Raw genomic sequence first — 14,552 nt, forward strand, 5'->3', positions numbered from 1 at the left:
AGTACATTTCAGAGTTTATCCAAAAGAAAACACTATTTTCCAGTCTCTTCTCAATATGAGAGAGATTCTAGATCTTGTTTTATTAAGCATTAACATTTGTTTTAACAGAAACCCTAAGAGAATTCTGTACTGTCCTCTAAAATCACAACTGAAATACACTCAGTGGGTCCAAGGTTATGACAGAATCGTTCAGACGTCAAGGTATTTCTCATACAAACATGCAAAAAAAGCACATCTTCCCCAAAGGTCAGTACATCTTTTACAATTTCAGAACATAGAATCTAAATGAAATGCTGAGTTTAAAAATAATTGAAATCTCCAAACTCATCTTTTACAGGCAATACAAATGCACTATCACGGCTACATTTTTTCAGAAGTAGATTTATTACTAGTTTTTAACAAAAAGGGTACCAGGGTGGTTAGCACAGAAGAAATCAAGAACACCAGCAGATGGAAAGACAAGGACATTCCAACAGACACTTCACCAACCTGCTCCGTTCTCACATGCAGCATTTGAGCACTGTATTTTTCCAGGCAGTACTGTCCTCCCTTTTAGAACTAATCCTAAACACGTGCTAGATTCAAAACGTGGGTACAATGTCCAACACTCTTTTTGTTTTCACAGTCCTATAGACAGCCAGGAGTCAATGTCAATACAGAGAAAACTTTGCAAAGATCCCCACACAACTGGCAAAATTTTTTTATCCACTGCAATTAGCACTGAAGTCCAATGAAGTCCAATAATTTAATTTCTCATCGCACCTTAGTGAAACCCAACAAAATGAAACAGGAGCACGTGGATTTTGATTTAGTCCTACCCAACCATACTCATCAGGTAGGTGCCACTATTCTAGTGAGTAGAATTCCTCTAAAGAGGAACAGTCCTCCTAAATGGTGAAATACGCAACTGAAACCTGTACTGAAAAGCAGGTAACAAGCATACATATTTCCAAATTCAGCCACGTGCAAAAAATACTCCTATCAGAATTATTTTGTATTAAAAAATTATTTTCAGTCATACCTACCAACCAAATGTCTATTTATAAATTTGTCTATAGTGGAGGAATACTGTTTTGGGTAGGTAAGGGAGAGACTAATGCCTGGGAAAAAATGCTGAAAATTTTCACACTTTAAATGTCTGAAATAATGTTCAATTCAGAATATAGCTAAGTTTGCTCAGCCAACCTTTAAGACTAAATATCTGATTCAACACAAACCAATATATTCTGGTTTTAATGGCACTCTTATGGAAAAATACCTCATCTGGGTGAATGACTGATTCTTTTAACAGTTACCTAGTCACCAGAGAATCTATTACACCTGCAATTCCACCTAACATGCAGCAAATCCTAAGTTCAGCAGAACCAGGCAGAGCCCCCACCACAGGTTTACACTGAGCAGAGGTGTCCCAGCAGCAGGAATTTAGCTATCCCTGCCATGTAACTTTAACAGCTTTTCTGTGGGGATGCTGGCAATCACTGACTTCCATTGTCCCCCAAATCATCTAACAACATTTTCAAATGCTTTTCAGTTTTAGCAGATAATAAAACATAAAATCACTATTATATCCATCCTCTTTTGGTGCTCTCCTCAAAAAACTAACCCCCCTAACTCATAAACTGTTCTCCTAATAAAACTGCATTTCTATGAGAACACAGCCCTCCCAATTTGAAGGATCCAGACTTCTGCTCCCAGCAAGTTTTCAAAATCCTGTGGTAAGGACTTCTGATCAGTTTCTCTGCAAAATGCAGACATTAAAAATAAATTATGGGTGTGTGTGTGCCGCCTTCCCAGCCCTCTCCCCACCGCATGCACTTCCACCCCCAGCTCCTTTGCTGGTTTTCATGCAGATTTGTGCCAGACATTCTGCATCCTCATTAAGTGGTGTCTGGCAACCTGCCTAAGCTTTAGTGGGTTCTGGGAATGCCAATATATTAACCAGAGGACTTTTTGCATACCCTGGAGGGATTTTTTTTTCTAGAAAAGTCAACCACTTGGCACTAAGAAAACTTACTTCAAATCTAGGAAAGCTCTCCATTGGCAATAAGAAGAAAAAATGCATTTACATTCCTCTTAATTTCTGTCTCCTACCTGAAAGAAAAGCTTGATGTAGAGCAAGATCATTCAAACACAGTTTAAAAGGTCGGTGTGTTCTCTGTAGTAGGATTTTAGAGAAAAGAACAACAGATACGAGCAACACAGACAGCACAACATCATGAAAATTACTCATTTTCAGTCCCTTGTCTCTTGTGAGCAAAATAATCTTAATCAGGAAGATTAAATTTACCAATTATTATGCTGAGTGATAATGAATGGTGATATTGGTGCTTGAAAATTTCCATTGCATGACTACACAATAAGAAAAAGCATTTAGTAAAATGCATCTACACTTAGCATACTGCAAATATGCTAAATCAAAGCATAGGCAACAGAAATCCATATATTAAATAAATACAGATGATGAATACCAACACATTCTGCCAGCATGAAATACAGGACACACTGTAATGTCATGCTCCTATTCACCTGCAAGCATTCTTTCTACTGCTGTCCCCTTAGAGTTACTATTATTCAACTGACAGTCTCAGAACCAAGCAAATAAAACTCTCTAAGAGGAAAAGAAAAGACACATTTCTTTTTCAAATATGAGGTTCAAAAGAACACAATGGAAAAAAAGAAAGGCCCATGGCTTTCCTTCACTTGAATATTCTGCCCATGCAGCACACAGAGAATTTTAAAGTACACTGGACAAATGTGTCATTTCAAGATCATTTCTTCAGGCTTGTGTACCCAGAGAACCCAATTCATTTCAATAAGTTAGTCAAGTAATCTGCTACCATATAGATATCACTACTCATTTATTACTGTAAATTTCTTCAAACTGGCATCTACTTCAAACTCATCATCTTTCTTTGTGCAAAAAATTGCCAACTTCCTGACATCAGCTCCAAAACACCACAGTCCCTTTATAATGGCCAATTAGAACCAGAGATTCAGCAAGAATCAATTAAAATCAATTCCATTTAAGTGTTTTAGTGTACTAAGATTATGTTTGGTGTGAAAGAAATTTTTAGCTATCTAGGCTGCCTTTGCTTAGATATCAACCTTCTAGGCAAGACAGCTATTCTTAAAAATAGCTGTCAACTGAGAAAAGAAAAATGTATATGCATGAATCATTTCACTACAGGCTTGGATTCCCAGCAACTGATGCACCACTGTTCTGGCACCAGTGCCTTGAACGAGCAGCTGATACTAGATTGGTGCCATTGAAGAATTTCACGGTTACCACAGAACCAATCTGCAGAAAAATTCATCTCCAAACTCCTAGAAGTATTTGCATTCTGTAACTGGCAATGCACTTGCAGGGAGCTGTTTCAAACCATGAAAAACCAGACAGAAAAAAAAAAAAAAAAAAAAAAAAAAAAAAAAAAAAAAACCAAAACACTTTTCCAAGACCACTCACAAGTTAAAGGCAATAACCTTGACTCCTGATGCAAGACTTGTTGGACAGGCAGGCACTTCTCAGCACTTCATTTCTCTTTGAGACTGTGCTAAATTAAAATACTTTTAAGGTATTTCTCTATTATTTCAATAATTATTTACTTTTTTCTGTCACATCATATTCACATTTGGAATGTATTCCAAATTATTTCAGACAGTGTCACTGACATAAAGCTAGTTTTTGGTGGAAGGGTAGCGCTAGACAGCGCTAGAGGGTACTGCAGGGCAGCTGAAAAATAACTAAATTTTGGTCAGGATAATCAGAGAGAAAACTTTCAATCCCCTCTTACCCACAATCCTCTCTTGCAACAATGCTCCTTCAATGCAGGGGAAACCAACAATTCCTCATTTCAAGTCTCACTTTAATGTTCTGCACAGAGAAAACAGGATTTTATCTACTTAAAAATAACAAAAGGTGAGTTAGTTCTAAATTCCTAGGTTAAGCTACTGCCAATGGCTGTAATCTTACCACATTTAATACAACTGTGCCTCAACCTTGAATCTCAACTTCCTTCTACTTGCATAAGTTTTCTTGTAATAAGTCTAAGGTCCCGAAGACTAAAAACTGCATCAGTCAAATGCTGCCTAGTGCCTGTCGTGTTTCAGTTAACCAAAACCAATGATCTCACAGTGTGTCTCACACTGTTAGCTCATTCTGTGTTACACACTGCTCATCATTTAGGCCTATTCTGGCTTCTGAATTTACTGGAGAACATTAATATGCCTTATGTGTGTGCAACAATGATCTTCACATACCTGAGCTGCAACTAACAGTGCTAGTATAAACACTGATTATACAAAAAGATGTGTTTCTACTTCTATAAGTAACTGTAGAGAGTTGGCACATTCCAGTTTGAGTCCTCCTCATGCTGGTCACTTTGTGTGTCACAGTAACTTAATACATGGTGCTAAACCTCCAGGACAGATATAGATGTTCAGATTATCATCTCTATCTCAGCTAATATGGACAAGGGGATGTTGATTAGGCTGCTTCCCACCAGTGAGTACAGTGGTTTTCCAGCAAAACTTCCCCTTCCATTTAAAGCCATTAAGCCATAATATCTATACATTCATTAGAGAATCAAATACGTGTGCACCATGCACAGTAATTTAAATCTACTCAAGGATGCATCGTATATTAGAGTGCTCTGGACCACTGCAAAGAATAAGTTTCCCAAAACATTTTCCTAGCAATGAAGTTAGAAAGCAGAATTGAAGTTCTGTCTAACCAACATATCCAGGTGTTGAAGGACCAGCAAGAGCACTGCCCCTGCTTAGGCAGCATTTATGTTCTTACCTCATCTATGACTACTGGTAATTGTCCCTTGGGCTTTCTTACTGGCAAAAACTCTCTCCCCCTTTTGGTCAGCTTCAGATTTATGATGCTGGAGACACCTCATTCCTCATGCTACGTGATGCACCTTTCCAGTCCACAATATTTTAATGCAGGATGGTTTTGGTTTGGAAGCTCAGACAAATCTCTTAAAGGAGCCTTCCATCCTGACTAGAAGATGTCTGTGGTTCTAGATGAACAAACTTTTATAACATCCAACACTATTTTTAACACCACATAAAATTATTCACCTGATATTTGCTCTTCTGCACAACCACCATTTGCTACTTAGAAAAGGTTCTGAATCCCACTAAAATCTGTACCAGTCTAGGTGTTAAGATCACCCAAGAAAACAGAAGTTACTTATCATTTTGCCTGCTTCCTGTTTGTTCTTTACCGAACTTAAACCTACACACAACGGTGTGTTTGCCTCTTCAGCAAGCATCGAACCATAGCCTACGCATAACTACCTACATGACAGGAAACCTGGCACACCATTCAGAAATTCGGGATGCACATACTCACTGCAAACAACGCATGCAGGCATCCGATACAGCCAGGCAAAGCTAGACTTCTGCTAATAAACTTTTTTTTAAGAGGAAAAAGGCACTCCATCAAATATAGGTCACCGGTGCGTGAGCCCGGCGGCTGCACCGCCGCTTTGCCTTCCTGCCAAAGTTGCCCTCCCGGCGCCGGGCGCGCACCGCGGCCGGGCATCCCCGGGAGGGTCACCCCGCGGGCCAGGCATGTTCCGCAGCCGGGCTGTGACACCGGCCCTGACCGAGCGGAGCTGCGGTCCTCGCTCGGGAGCAGCCGGGAGGTCGAGCCGCGCACTCCGCGCTCCGAGCGCCCTGCCCGCCGCCGCGGCTCCGCAGCCCCGCTCGCCTCCGCCTCTCCTGCGGAGCCCCGGGGCTCTCCCGTGCCGGCTGCCGCTCCGGCTGCTTCCCGGGCCGGCCGGGGCAGGAGGGCAGCGGGGCTGCCCGGAGCCCCAGCCGGGCCCCGCTACCAGCGGTACCTGTCACGCTGCCCTGCCCGCCGGCACCCCCACCTGCCCCAGGTGCCGCGGAGGGACACGCTCAGCGCGGTCCCGGCAGTGCCCCCGCCAAGGCAGGCAGGGTGGGCGAGCGCCGCCGGAGCCCCACGGCAGCCGCCGCCGCCTCGTCCCCCGCACGCTCACAGACCTTCGAGTCGGGCCTGCCGCACTTTCTCCAGCACTTTGTGACGCGGCGCCCCCCGGCCGCCCCCGGCCCCGCCGCCGCGGGCAGCACTCACCTCCCGCCGGCCCCCGCCGCTCGCCCCCGCGCCGCGCCGGCCTCCTCCGGAGCGCCTCGCCTCCTCCCCCTGCCTGTCTCCGGCAGCCGCTCGCCCTGCGCTGAGGCTGTGCCTGCCTCCAACTCATCCCCAGCCTCTCCTCCTCCTCCTCCCCCCGCCCTGCCCGCCCCGCTGGCTGCCGCCTGTCTGCAGCGAGTCTGGCTCCGGCGGGCGGCCGCGGGGGCCGGCGGCGGGGGGGCGGGCGGAGCGGGGGAGGGGAGGCGGCGCTGCCGCCCGGCCCCGCAGCCCACACTGACACCTGCCGGGTGGATGTGCGCGGCTCCGGCTCCGCGGGACCGGCCCCCGACAGCCCCCGAAATGCCGCTCGGGACCCGCCTTCGAGGAGAGAAACATAAGGAGGTTCAACAAGGGCAAGTGCAGGGCCCTGCTCCTGGGGAGGAACGGCCCCAAGGACCAGCACAGGTGGGGGCTTACCTTCTAGAGGGCAGCACTGTGGAGGACTTGAGAGTCGTGGTGGATGACAAGTTACCATGAGCCGGCAGTGCCCTTGCAGCTAAGAGAGCCCATGGGATCCTTGGGAAAAGTGTGGCCTGCAGGCTGAAGGAGGTGATCCTAACCCCCTGCTTGGCCCTAGTGAGGCCACATCTCCAGTGCTGTGTCCAGTTCTGGGCTCCTCAGTACAGGAAAGACAAGGCGCTACTGCAGAGGGTCCAGCAGAGGCCACAAAGACCGAGCATCTCTCATGAGGAGGGGCTGAGGGAGCTGGGCCTGTTCAGTCTAGAGAAGACTCAGAGGGGATGTCATTAATGGAGGCAAATACCTCAAAGGCAGGTACGAAGAACAGGGTGCCAGACTCTTTCCACTGGTGCCCAGCATCAGGGTAAGGAGCAATAGCCATAACCCAAAAAAGAAGTTTCACTTCAACATGAGGAAGAACTTATTGACCTTGAGGGGAACAGGCTGCCCAGGGAAGTAGTAGTTTCCCTCTGGAGACATTCAGACCCCATCTGGATGTGTTCCTGTGTCACCTGCTCAAGGTGACCCTGCCTTGGCAGGGGGTTAGACTAGGTGATCTCCAGAGCTCCCTCCCAACCCTACGGATTCTGTGAGCTGCTCCATTAGTGTGGGAATGGTCCTGCTCACAGACTCATGGCAGCCCCAGCACACACCCACCAGCCCTCAGGCAGCACCTCTGTAAAGGTCAGGACAGGCACAGGGTGCAGGAAACAAAAAAAGTACACTTTGTCCCATGCAGATTGAGAAATTTTTTAACTTTTCCAAAAATGTTGCAGGACAGGAAAACCCAGTTCATGTCACAGCCCAGCAGGCACGAACCCAAGGCAGCTTCTGCCTTGCCTGTGTTCACTTGCAGGTACTGTCCATTCCAGGCTCAGTAAGGCAGTCCCACACAGAACATTCACTAGCCCTTGGCCTCCCCCTGTCCCTGTTGATATCCTTTGGGATGCAAAGATAAGGATTATCTTATCCTTTACAAGATAAGAATTATCTAGTAAAAATGCTGCCTTAATCTCAACTACACCCAAACCACTTGGGTACAACCAAAGTTGTATTACACGTTTAAATGCAGGAATATTTATGCATGCCATTCTCACAGAAATAAAGAAATCCCTGTTTCTGGGAGCACCAGAACAGGTTACCCAGAGAGGCTGTGAAGTCTCTCTCACTGGAGATATTCACAAACCATCTGGACACAATCCTGTGCCGTGTGCTCTGGGATGACCCTGCTTGAGCAGGGAAGCTGGAACATATAACCCACTGTGATCCCTTCCAAACTTGCCTATTCTGTGATTTCTGTTAATTTGGAGAATCAAAGAGAGAATTAGATAATTTAGAGCCTCCATTCACATTCCCATCCACAATTGTACTCTGAAGACTTTTCCCTTCCCAGTTATACCTGTGAGCCTAAGAATGAAGAGGATAAATAACAGGGATGAGGTAACAAAGTATAAACATTGCTGACCTTAAGCATGTGCACATTCGATTCAAATGTGCTTGTTTCACTTTTTGCCTCACCTCTCCCAAATTGCAGGTTGGAAGAAGATGTAAATCTGCTTGAAGGAGCCAGGAATCTGCCAACCCAGAACACCAAGCTATGAAGATTGTGGAAGTGATGGCCTCAAGTTGGTGCTGTGGGTCACCATATGACCGGAAAAGGGGGAATTACCAGATTACTTCCAAAACAGAGAAACAGTCAGAATGGCAGTGAAAGATTATTTTAGCAAACGTAGTTTGGATTAAGCCACAAGGAGCCAAAGAAACATCAAACACTACAGAAAGGAAGAGCTTCCAGTAACATGGATAATTACTGGGGCTACTTGTCCTCAAAGTTGCAAAAATCATCAAGCGGTCACAAGGTTATTCCATAACTTGGTATTTATAATTCATTTATTTATAATCTAACAAACTTGAAAAAAATTGTTTTAAAGTTTACTCTGTAGTTTGCCACCAAAACTCAAGTGTTCCATTTCCAAAAGTGCCCTATTAATCTGTATACACTTCATAACAAATTAGTCTGACACACTTCAGCTGTATTCCCTTCAATGACTTCTCAAGGAATATCAGTCATTCACTTCCATCAAGAGAGTCTTCCCATGTGCAGAGGAGTATCCTAACCCATAGAAAACCTTATAAAGCATAACAAAATCACCTACCAAGTCACAAATTATTCCTATACAATACCTTTTGAGTGAAAAGATTTGCCTAGCAGCAATTTGGGATATTTTGGGCTCAAAGGAGGAGGAGGACAGCAAAATCTGATGAAAATGCATAGACATGCTCAGAAAGCATTGTGATAGATGCATGTCTGGAAAGTGAAATGCCAAGAACACTCTATGCTGCTGATACTCTTGTTCCTGTCCAAGATGTCTCTGGAAGAGAGAACCTGCAGCCCAGCATACTGGCACCTGCCAGGGGACAAAATTTCCACAGGTATACAAATTCCTTTACCTTTTCCTCCCCAAAATTTCCATTTAAAGGTCTGTTCAGGGTCTTGCTCCACTTAAATGTATCTGAAGAATGACAATATTTCTGAAGCTTAGAGGGACAGTTAAAGGGGAGTGTTAACATTTTTTCCCTGACAAAGTTATAAATCATAGGAGAACTTGGAGTTGTGTAGAGGGTTCACCATAAAGAGAATACCAGGGAGAGTTTGGTTATATGAAGAAACTTATCTTAAAAAAATGATTGTAAAAACCCCAACATCTCTTGAGTGAAAGCCATATTCACAGTATCATGAAATTGGGTTCTCATATCTGTAAGGCTGCACAGACATCCTGACTGTTTGTTTCCTGGATAAAAAAGTAAAAATTTTTATAACTGATTTAAGATGTAGGCAGATCTCTGTGGGGTTTTTTTCCTTCATCTTCCTCTCTAAACACAGCAATGGCATAGCTAATATTTGGACTGCTGGAGGTTTTGTTGGGATTTTTTAGTACTTCATTGTTCATCTGATAGTAAAAGTGACTTCAGTGTTACTGACAGACAGCAAGGTGCTGTGTTCCCAAAGGTATGGCTAACAACAGAAGCACCACTTACCCCTGCCATGTCCAGAAGCCTGGTGCGAGAACCCAGGAAACCTGGCAGACAGAGTCTCTGCTATCCTATAATAAATACTTGGCCCGATCATGCTATCAGATGTGGTAGGAGATACACAGTCTGGTGAAGCACTTAGGTCTGAGTGTCCACATCCATCCCTGGTGGGCCCCTTTCCTGGGCCTGTTACACATGCTCTAACTGCTATCACTTCTTCCTTCCCAGTCTGGCAGTCTGCTGCACTGCCAGGGAGAAGTCAGTGGGGAAAGCAAGTATTTGAACAATTATACTGAGAAGAACAAATTTGAATCCAGGGACATAAAGGCTGTTGGTTTTAGTTACTGGTGACTCATCTTGTTTCCCACCAGGAAGCCACAGATCAGGGTATTTCAAGCATTGCTGATTCCTATTATCTGTTATGCTGAGAGAACAAGGAGGAAGAAATTAAAAACACTCAAACCACAGTAAGAACACAGCTAAAAAACATATGGGCATGTCATAAACCAGCCTTGATAAACTACACATAAAAAGCATGCTACAATAAAATACCTACAACTAGTCAGATGAGTATTTGGTAGAGTTTGTTGCAGGTCATCCAAGTTCCTCTCCCAGTTGTCCACCATGGACAAACATTGCTCATAATTCTAAACCTGGAGCTGTTTTGAAAAAAAAAAAAAAAAAAAAAAAAAAAAAAAAAAAAAAAAAAAGAAGAGACTACAGCCTTATGGGAACCCTGAAGTACACAGGACAGAAACACCTTCGATTCTTCAATATGCCGTCCTCCAAAAATCCCCACTCAATCCAGCTTCTGGAGTAGGAAGCAGGGCTTGGTTTTGGTGGTTTTTTGCTGGTTTGTTATCATGACAGAGTCTACTGAGGGAAGCATTACAACAGAGAAAAACATGACAACTCTCTCTTACTAAAGCCAGGAAGTTATAGTCTTTCTCTTGGATGATTCCCAAAAAGGTCATTCATTCCAAGGGCTTCCACTCTCCTTCCTGATTAGACTAACCATAGCACACCAGGGGAGAAAATTTCTATATTAGGCAATTTATGGAACTAATGGCAAGCAATTAAATCCTTCATAATTTTAAAAATCAGTAACATGCCAAAAACCATGCCACAGGCTTGCCATTACGGTTTGGCCATTTTGAAGGAAAAAGGTCTGTTAAAGTACCACTTTTCCAAAGTGGTTCAAGATCTTAATTCAAATTACAATGTTTCAGTTGTAGAGGGATGAAGGCCTCAGTCTGCACCGGAGGTGCAAGGCCTTGACAGGTGCCTCAGTGCCCCAGCAGATGTGTGCAGATGGACTTAATGTAGAGCCCCTTGAGCAGACACAGGACCCAGACTGCATTTCCAACTTGTCACTGTGCTGTGAAATTGTGTCACTCCAGTGAGTGCACCTGTGTGCCTTGTTAAGGAGGTGCTAGGTAGGAAAGCAGTGACAGGGGGAAAATGGATGTAAGGATGGCAGCACAATAAATGTTATGGTTTTACTTAAAATATTTCCATGTTGTAGAAAATTCTCTGCCTGTTCTAGTCATTCACTGAAGTTAGACTCTGGCTCCTTTGCTGTTCCTGGGTGCACACACACACAGCTCATTCTGCAACACGTTGTTCATATGCCAATTCCACCCACACACCTGCAGACCCCATCACTAGATGCCAATCTCAGTTTTAGATAATCCCACATATGTTAGGAGATGTTTTGGTTTGCTTATCATGATGGACATAACTAAAATAGGTTTTCATGCTAAATAAAATGTAATGTCAGACTGTAAACTTAGTGAGCACTATCAATATCAGAAGCACCCCAGGACTCTCCAGACTGTAACAGCAGCAATGCCATCCTCTTTTCCTAAAAGGAGGCCTAAAATAAAGTTGACAATGACTGAGCACAGATCAGGTTGCCAGGTCTACCTTCAGCTTCTGATAAATCAGCCAAGAAAACTAGGATGCCAAAACTCTCTGCAAGGGACCAAGAAAAAGGGGCTGGAATCAAATTGGGTCTTATCATAAGATAAGACCATGTACATTACCATAATAAACAGAGAAATTACACACCCTGTGCAAGAGGGGCTGGGCTACATCTTATTATACAGAGTCAATAATGTATGTAGCAATTAGACAATATTTGATCATCAAATAAGAAGCTAATTCTTGTCTTAACCTAGATGTTCTACAGGATGTGCTCTGCTGTCACAAATTTACAAACAATTCACAAATAGGTATATTGTCAGTTTTGCAAAATAAAATCTTTGCCACATGAAAGGTACAAATTTTTTGTTTATAATACCATTTCCCAAATATATTTTTAATATCTTTCCCAAGTCTCAGACCGATTTGTGTTGGAGGGTAAGTCTCAATTTTCAGTTATATAGACACAGAATTTAAGTTATAAAATAAATATGATTTGCTTTAAGAATGTACTGTGAGAACAAGCATAATCGGGAACTGATCCAAGTTCTCCTGGTTTATTCTATGGTGTTCTGTCTACTGGATCACAAAGCAGCTATTCACTGCTTGTTATTCTACACTTTTTGATTTAATGTATTACCAAAACCCCCTTTTTCTCCAAAAACATTTCCAGAATTACTTTCTTAGCTACCAGTCCTACTATATGTGAGGTAAGTAGTTTGCAAAGGACTTGTAAATGAAAGAATTGACAAATATTGTTGGGAAAGATCGTCTTTTCAAAAAAAATCCTCCTGACTTCAGAAGAATAGAAATGATCAGACTCATTTGTCACATGCACACACACACAGAAAAAACTGACAGAAAAAGTATTCAATAAACAATGTGTTGTCCACCTACTACATCAAATGAAGCCATGAGTCAAAAACTACAAAACCTTGCAAAGTCTTGCATGAAGAAAGGGATATTGTATGACAGGAAAGTATAACAGAACCCATAACCAAGAGCAGCAGCAGCATCTTATATTTAGCTGTAATGGTAAAATCAGTATTACAATCTATAACCTTCTGGGTTTATGTTCACCAACATCATAACTCCTATTCAGCTGCCCATCTTCCTACCTTTCATAACCTTCCCAATAACTGGACACATCCACATATGTTTAAAAGTCACTCAGTTCTTCTTCAGGTTACCTTAGAATATTTCTATCTTTCTATTTATGCACTCAAAAAAATCCCTCATTTTTGGAAATAAGGACCATTTTCACTGTTTCCCTGGTACAGTACACAGGCATCTGTTCAATGCTTAAACTTTAAAATATAACTACCTTCATTTTAAAAACCCTTCCCTTCTGGTAAAAGACTTCTGGTTCTGCCCTTCAACTCTCCTAAAAGATAAAGCTGCAGAGCTCTGAAAACTTCCCAGTGTCCACTTATTACAACTCCTCCTTTTCTCTTTCTTGGGTTTGGTTTTTTTGGTTTGGTTTTTTTTGTTGTTTTGTTGGGGGTTTTTTTGGTGGGTAGTTTTGTGGGGGTTTTTTGCTTCTGCTTTTGGACTTTTCTATTAAAGCCTTTACATTAATGCAGCATTGAAAAATCTGAAGGTTTACCATCAGAGAAGACAATTAAATTGAAGCAAATAGTTTGGACAGAGGACATGAATCGAATTGCATGTATTGTCATATAGTATAGTAGATGAGAGTTTTTCATGCCTAATAGGAGCATCACCTTCAGGGACGCCAGGCTAACACAGACCACTGAATCAGATATCCATATTGTCCATAACAAGGACAAGTTGAACCTGCTGCTGACCACATGCCTGCTTTGCTACATCTGCTGCTCTAAGCAAATGCATCTTTTCATGTCTGGAAAAATGTGTGCACAACTGATTACAGAAATACTGCAAATTAGAAATTCCCTTCTAGGTAACTCCTCCCAGAGGGATTTTAGGAACTGTTCTCTATGCTCTTTCTTGTCAAATGAACCTCAGTGATTTTTTTTATCCTCTCCACTGTTTTTGCATATCACCTATAATATATTTTTAATACTGAAACTCTGCATAGCATGGAGTTGTTTAATGCCTTCCATTAAAGGCTCTCAAAGCATCTTGTTGTCACTAATCAGTTGAATCTCACCAAGCCGGGCATACACAAGCATTATCCCTATTTCGTAGACAAGAAAACAACTACAGAGAGGGCTGAGTGGCAGAATTCATTCCTGCATTCAAACTCCAACCATTTGCAAAAAGACAAACTGTTCCCTAATGCTCAGATCTGTAGGACTTCATTAACAGGATTTCCTCCAATAACTTGCTGTGTCTTCTCTCAGATACTTCCTTAGCAACTCATTTATTGGCAGGTTACCTACAGATGCTAACATACCATACAGACATCAAGAACAGAGGCCAATGAAAAATAAGTTATTAAAAGGCACTTTCACAGTTATTTTAGCATCAGTTTAACAAGTTGCAAAAGTGCAAAATACATAAAAGCTACAGATTTTTACATGTTTTTCCTTTAACACACTGTTTACTCCTTGGGCCATCATCTTCAGCATTCTCCACTGTCAGCTGAATTACTTTAAACTAGACACTATTGGACAAAATATTCAGAACATGCAAAAGGAAAAAAGAGTTTCTACATCTCAAAATCTTAACTTCAAAGCTCTATTTTATCTTTATAGGTACCATCCTAACAGGTTATACATATAGCTCTTGAGTGAGTGTTAGAAGTACTGAGATGTGCCCTGTCATGTTGTGAAAATAATACCTCAATTCAGATGTTTAACATAATGGGATGCACAAAAACCCCCTGTTTTTCTCTCTCAAATCCATGGAGTGGGAAACTACTGTGTTCCTGGATAGTCTTCTGTGACTGATTAGAAATGGTACAGATTATACACTATGCAACCCAGACTTTCACAAGTGAACCAGTTTTCCTAGGTTAGGAATTTTTGCAACAGGCAGTGATGCCATATAC

General features: G+C 42.6%; 1 protein-coding gene across 5 annotated transcripts in view; it reads right to left on the minus strand.

Annotated features, from left to right (window-relative positions):
* Positions 1-14,552, minus strand: part of LDLRAD4 (low density lipoprotein receptor class A domain containing 4) — a 298,763-nt gene that overhangs the window by 283,286 nt on the left and 925 nt on the right. For 3 of the 5 annotated variants that reach the window (XM_064705793.1, XM_064705797.1, XM_064705795.1), the window contains exon 1: positions 6,107-6,223. The exons of 1 other annotated variant lie outside the window; for it this stretch is intronic. The gene's annotated coding sequence lies outside the window, so the exon portion shown is untranslated. Of the gene's footprint in view, positions 1-6,106; positions 6,226-14,552 lie in introns of those variants that run through there. One more of the 5 variants, XM_064705799.1, reaches the window with a different exon arrangement.

Source organism: Zonotrichia leucophrys, chromosome 2 (genome assembly GCF_028769735.1).
Source record: "Zonotrichia leucophrys gambelii isolate GWCS_2022_RI chromosome 2, RI_Zleu_2.0, whole genome shotgun sequence".
Classification (NCBI taxonomy): domain Eukaryota; kingdom Metazoa; phylum Chordata; class Aves; order Passeriformes; family Passerellidae; genus Zonotrichia; species Zonotrichia leucophrys.